This window comes from Trachypithecus francoisi, unplaced genomic scaffold, assembly GCF_009764315.1.
Source record: "Trachypithecus francoisi isolate TF-2019V2 unplaced genomic scaffold, Tfra_2.0 Contig01566, whole genome shotgun sequence".
Lineage (NCBI taxonomy): Eukaryota > Metazoa > Chordata > Mammalia > Primates > Cercopithecidae > Trachypithecus > Trachypithecus francoisi.
In genome coordinates this window covers 1,607,877-1,613,876 of record NW_022681441.1, presented here as the reverse complement: position 1 = coordinate 1,613,876, position 6,000 = coordinate 1,607,877, and positions in this window count along the sequence as shown.

Sequence of the window (6,000 nt, the reverse complement as noted above, 5' to 3'; positions counted from 1 at the left end):
TATAGAGAGGCAGAAAATCAGTAATGACATAAAATACTTGAATGACACTGTCAAATACCTAATCTAAGTGACATTTATAGGATACTTGTTTCAGGTGTTCTCCTGCCATGGGTGTGTGCACTGAGCGCCTATGCTTCGCAAGCCAAACCAGGAAGGGTGTGGCCTGAGAGCCTAGGTTTCTGTCTCAGGTGGAAAGTCTTGTGGCTTGGGGCAGTTATGTATTCTGAGCACAGACTGCCTAGGATCCAGCTGGCTATTGCATCTTTCTGCCAGTAGAAGTCTGAGGGTGTGAGACATGCCATGTCAAGGGCATGGGACCTGGGTGGGTCTCACTGCCTCCAGCTGCCCCTCTCTCCTTGCATGACTCTATTGTGCAGCAGAGGTGATTCTACTTCTACCTGGTACATTACTCCAGCAGCCACCGTCAGATCCTTTGCTTGCACACACACTTGGGAAGCCAGAGTGCGAACTTGCCTGACCCAACTTCCACCCAGTTTTGCTCCTCGACCCCTCTTAGTAACAGAACACATGTAGGCATTTTGGGGAGTTTCATGGCCCCACCTATTGCCTGGGACAGCTGAGTACTTCCTTTGGGTAACATAGGACAAGAGTAAATTCTATGGCCACCTCTGCAGCTGAATCTTTGCTGCAAGTGCCACCTTTTGGTCAGAGGTCAATCAGCATAGCCCATTACAACATTTGCTTGTACAAAAACACAGTGTTTGGGAAGGAGAAAAGGTGTGCGTGACCTCTGCTAACACCATTGCCCACACCACCCCAGCTACTCAGGAGTGCCCAATACATTATTACTATTATTGGCAATTGAGAAAGTTACCACTTTAAGTCTACTTATAACCCAGGAAATCTTACAAAGTCCATGCCACTCCTCTGTGACCCACATGTTGGGTATTGCTGGATAGGTCAGCCTGGTCTAGCAGCACCCAACATTGTACCCATCTGAAGCTAAGATTGGACCCTAAGCCACTAGACATCCTGCAGACCAGTCCATAGCCTAAGGCATTCAAGAGCTTCTCCAGATGGCTGACTAGAGATTTCAGGGACCAGTTCTCCTCAGAAGGAAGAAGTAAAATTGCAGGGGAAAAATCATAGCCCAAAGAGGGTGTTAAGAGGAGAGTACTAGAGCCTATTGGAGAGTTCACTGGAAGAATCTATGGCATACAAAAAAGAAAGAAACAAGAAACTAGCAGAGATTAAACCCTGTGAGACTTGGGAGTCTGTGGAAAGGGCAGATGGGAGTGCTTTCAACCTCTCTAGTTCTTCTGGCAGACTGCAGTATCTGAACTCAAAGAGAGCTTCTTCGCCTTCATGGTTCCACCCTAATGGACTGTGATTGTGGAACTTCTCTAGTGCATTACACTGGCCTACCACCTCATTTAGGATCCCTTCCTTTTTGCCCTGAACTCAACCTGTAGTAGTAAACACCATACTAAGTGCATACTTGTTGTCAGACATTTTTCCACTCAGAGACTTTCAATCCTCAGGTCTTCACATAATGATCCCTTGAAAATGTTCCCTGGCACCAGCCTGGATTACAGCAGCCCCACAGTGGCTAAACCTAGAGGAGTAGCAAGACTCACATTAGTCTGGCCTTCAGGGATTGCCATTTTCAGGGTAAGAGAGACTGTACTAACCAAGGGAGCATGCTGTGGGACAAAATAAACCAAAAGGAAGCTTTTCTATGTACCAGAACTTCCTGTTCATGGGCAGGGAATGGCTGCACCTCTTTCAGCAGAGGCACAGATACAGTGCTGGGCTCTATGGAGTTCTGCTTCAGCAGTTGAACAACACCAGTGATCATGAAAGGACATGAAGAAGGGGACTTCTCCTTTCCCTTGCCCACCCTGCAGTCACAGCTTGGACTTCTCCCATGGGAGCTTGGCATGAGGGCACTTGTAGACAGCCTTTCTGGAGCATTTTGAGGTGATTGTGTCCCCATGAGAGACTTGCACAAGTGGTAGAGTCCTCCTTCGTCTCTACACAGAACATCAGCATTCCTGAAGATGGGCAGAGATGCCTGTCGGATCTGAATATCTGAAACATCAGGACCAGGGCATGACTGGGAGATGGATTGTTTTCCTGCTGGCCTGGTAGTAGAGCTGAGGCAGCTGCATTCCTTCTCCCTGTGAAGACCTCAGTGAGTTTCACTGGGAACTCTTCAAACTTCCTCCATCGGGGCCTGGACTTATGCCTACCACTGGGGTATTGCATATACGCAACTGCCTCCAGGATATTGCATACACACACCTGCTTCAGACACAGCTGGTTTTTACTCATGGGCAACTAATATTGGCCTGAAGGCTGAACTGTTCAACCCAGTGGAAAAAATACTGGAAGACACAAGAGCATATACCACTGGGAATGAGGTAAGCTTCATGAGACCTCTGCCATGCCAGCCCCACAGGAGATAGTGAAACTGCTCCTACACCCAATACACTGCTACTGCAAGCAGCATCTGAGGAAGACATTACACGAAGATTATCTATAACCAGGGAACTTATACAAAGTATTTGCCACTGAAAGCACCCAGAGCTAAAGCTAGGCAATCATAAACTATACACATTATAGTCACTTTCTCAAGGGGAAGGAAATCCCTATCCAATTAAAACTAAATTCAAAAATAATTAGAATAAAGAGTCTACTCACATAAGAAGCAATCAGAAAAATAATTGTGGCAACATGCAAAAAAAAAAAAACCAAAATCTTACAACACCCCTAAAGGATCACACTAACTTTCTAGCAATGGATCTAACCAAAATGAAATCTTTGAAATATCAAATAAAAAATTCAAAATATTTATTATAAATATTTTGCTCCATGAAATACAAAGGAAAGTTCAAAATGAAGATAAAGAAATTAAAAAGAAAAACAATTTGGGTTGCTGCCAAGATGGCTGAATAGAGACAGCTATGGTCTGCAGCTCCCAACGAGATTGACACAGAAGATGGGTGATTTCTGCATTTCCAATTGAGGGTTCATCTCATTGGGACTGGTTGGAGAGTGGATGCAGCCCACAGAGAGCGAGCTGAAGTAGGCAGGACATCACCTCACCCAGGATGCGCAAGAGGTCGGGGAATTTCCCTTTCCTAGCCAAGGGAAGCTGTGACAGACTGCATCTGGAGAAATGGTTCACTGCTGACCAAATACTGCACTATTCTCACAGTCTTAGCAACTAGCAGACCAAGAGATACCCTCCCGTGCCTGGTTCTGCAGGTCCCACACCCACAGAGTCTTGCTCACTGCTAGCGCAGGTGTCTGAAATCAACCTGCTATGCTGCAGCTGGATGGGGGTGGGGTGTCCGCCATTGCTGAGGCTTAAGCAGCTCACAGTGTAAACAAAGAGACCTAGAAGCACAAACTGGGTGGAGCCCACCACAACTCAGCAAGGCCTACTGCTTCTATAGATTCCACCTCTGGGGTCAGGGCATAGTAGAACAAAAAGCAGCAGACAACTTCTGCAGACTTAAACTTACCAGTCTGACAGCTCTGAAGAGAGCAGTGGTTCTCTCAGTATGATGTTTGAGTTGCAAGAACAGACAGACCACCTCCATAAGCAGGTCCCTGACCCCCCATGTTGCCTGAATTGGAAACTCCTCCCAGTAGGGGCTGACACACCTCAAACAGGCAGGTGCCCCTCTGGGATGAAGCTTCCAGAAGAAAGATTAGGGAGTAATAATATTTGCTGTTCTGCAGCCTCCACTGGTGATACCCAGTCAAATAGGGTCTGGAGTAGACCTCCAGCAAATTCCAACAGACCTGCAGCTGAGGGATCTGACTGTTAGAAGGAAAACTAACAAACAAAAAGGAATAGCATCAGCATCAACAAAAAGGACAGCCACACCAAAACCCCACCTGTAGGTCACCAACATCAAAAACCAAAGGTAGATAAAACCACAAAGATGGGCAGTATCGTGGGAACCCGTTCCCAATATTTCAATGTAGGTTCTTTCTATTTTCCTTAAGAGTTGGCCAGTCTGAGAAATAATGAGAAAGAGTACAAAGAGAGGAATTTTACAGCTGGGCATCTGGGCTGTAAGTCCAGCCTACCTACATATTGGTAGGACCGTGATGCCCACCTGAGCCACAAAACCAGCAAGTTTTTATTAGGGATTTCAAAAAGGGAGGGAATATATGAACAGGGAGTAGGTCACAAAGATCACATGCTTCAAAGGGCAAAAGGCAGAGCAAAGATCACATGCTTCTGAGGAAACAGGGCAAAGACAAAAAGCAAAGATCACAAGGCAAAGGGCAAAATTAGAATGACTGATGAGGGTCTACGTTCAGCTGCATACGTATTGTCTTGATAAATATCTTAAACAACAGAAAATAGGGTTGGAGAGCAGAGAACTGATCTGACCTCAGATTTACCAGGGTGGGGTTTTTCCTCACCCTAGTGAGCCTGAGGGTACTGCAGGAGACCAGGGCATATTTCAGTCCTTATCTCAACTGCATAAGACAGACACTCCCAGAGTGACTGTTTATAGACCTCCCCCCAGGAATGCATTCCTTCCCCAGGGTATTAGTTATTAATATTCCTTGCTGGGAAAAGAATTCAGTGATGTCTCTCCTACTTGCACATCTGTTTATAGGCTCTCGGCAAGAAGAAAAATATGGCTATATTCTGCCCGAACCTGCAGGCAGTCAGACCTTATGGTTGTCTTCCCTTTTTCCCTGAAAATCGCTGTTATTCTGTTCTTTTTCAAGGTGCACTGATTTCATATTGTTCAAACACACATGTTTTACAATCAATTTGTACAACAGCGGTCCTGAGATGATGTACATTCTAAGCTTATGAAGATAATGGATTAAGAGCTTAAAGTAAAGACAGGCATAAGAAATTATAAGAATATTATTTAAGAACTGATAAATGTCCATGAAATCTTCACAATTTATATTCAGAGAATGCAGTAAAGACAGGTGTAAGAAATTATGAAAGTATTAATTTTGAGAACTGATAAATGTCCATGAAATCTTCACAATTTATGTTCCTCTGCCGCGGCTCCAGCAGGTCCCTCCATTCAGGGTCCCTGACTTCCTGCAACAGGGAGAAACCAGAACAGAAAAGCTGAAAATTCCAATAAACAGGGCACCTCTTCTCTTCCAAAGGATTGCAGCTCCTTGCTAGTAGGAGAACGAGACAGGACAAAGAATGAGTTTGATGAGCTGACAGAGTAGGCTTCAGAAGGTCAATAATAACAAACTTCTCCAAGCTAAAGGAGCGTGTTCTAACCCATCGCAAGGAAGCTAAAAACCTTGAAAAAAGGTTAGACAAATGGCTAACTAGAATAAACAGTGTGGAGAAGATCTTAAATGACCTGATGGAGCTGTAAACCATGGCACAAGAACTTCGTGACAAATGCACACGCTTCAATAGCTGATTTGATCATGTGGAAGAAAGGATATCAGTGATTGAAAATAAAATCAATGAAATAAAGTGAGAAGACAAGATTAGAGAAAAGGAGTGAAAAGAAATGAGCAAAGCCTCCAAGAAATATGGTACTATGTGAAAAGACCAAATATACATTTAATTGTTGTACTGGAGAGTGACAAGGATAATGGAACCAAGTTAGAAAACACTCTTCAGGATATTATCCTGGAAAACTTCCCTAACCTAGCAAGGCAGGCCAACATTCAAATTCGAGAAATACAGAGAACACCACAAAGATACTCCTTGAGAACAGCAACACCAAGATATATAATTGTCAGATTCACCAAGGTTGAAATGAAGGAAAAAATGTTAACAGCAACCAGAGAGAAAGGTCAGGTTACCCACAAAGGGAAGCCCATCAGACTAACAGCAGATCTCCTGGCAGAAACCCTACAAGCCAGAAGAGAGTGGGGGCCATATTCAACATTCTTAAAGAAAATAATTTTCAAGCCAGAATCTCATATCCAGCCAAATTAAGCTTCATAAGTGAAGGAGAAATAAAATCCTTTACAGACAAGCAAATGCTGAGAGATTTTGTCAACACCAGGCCTGCC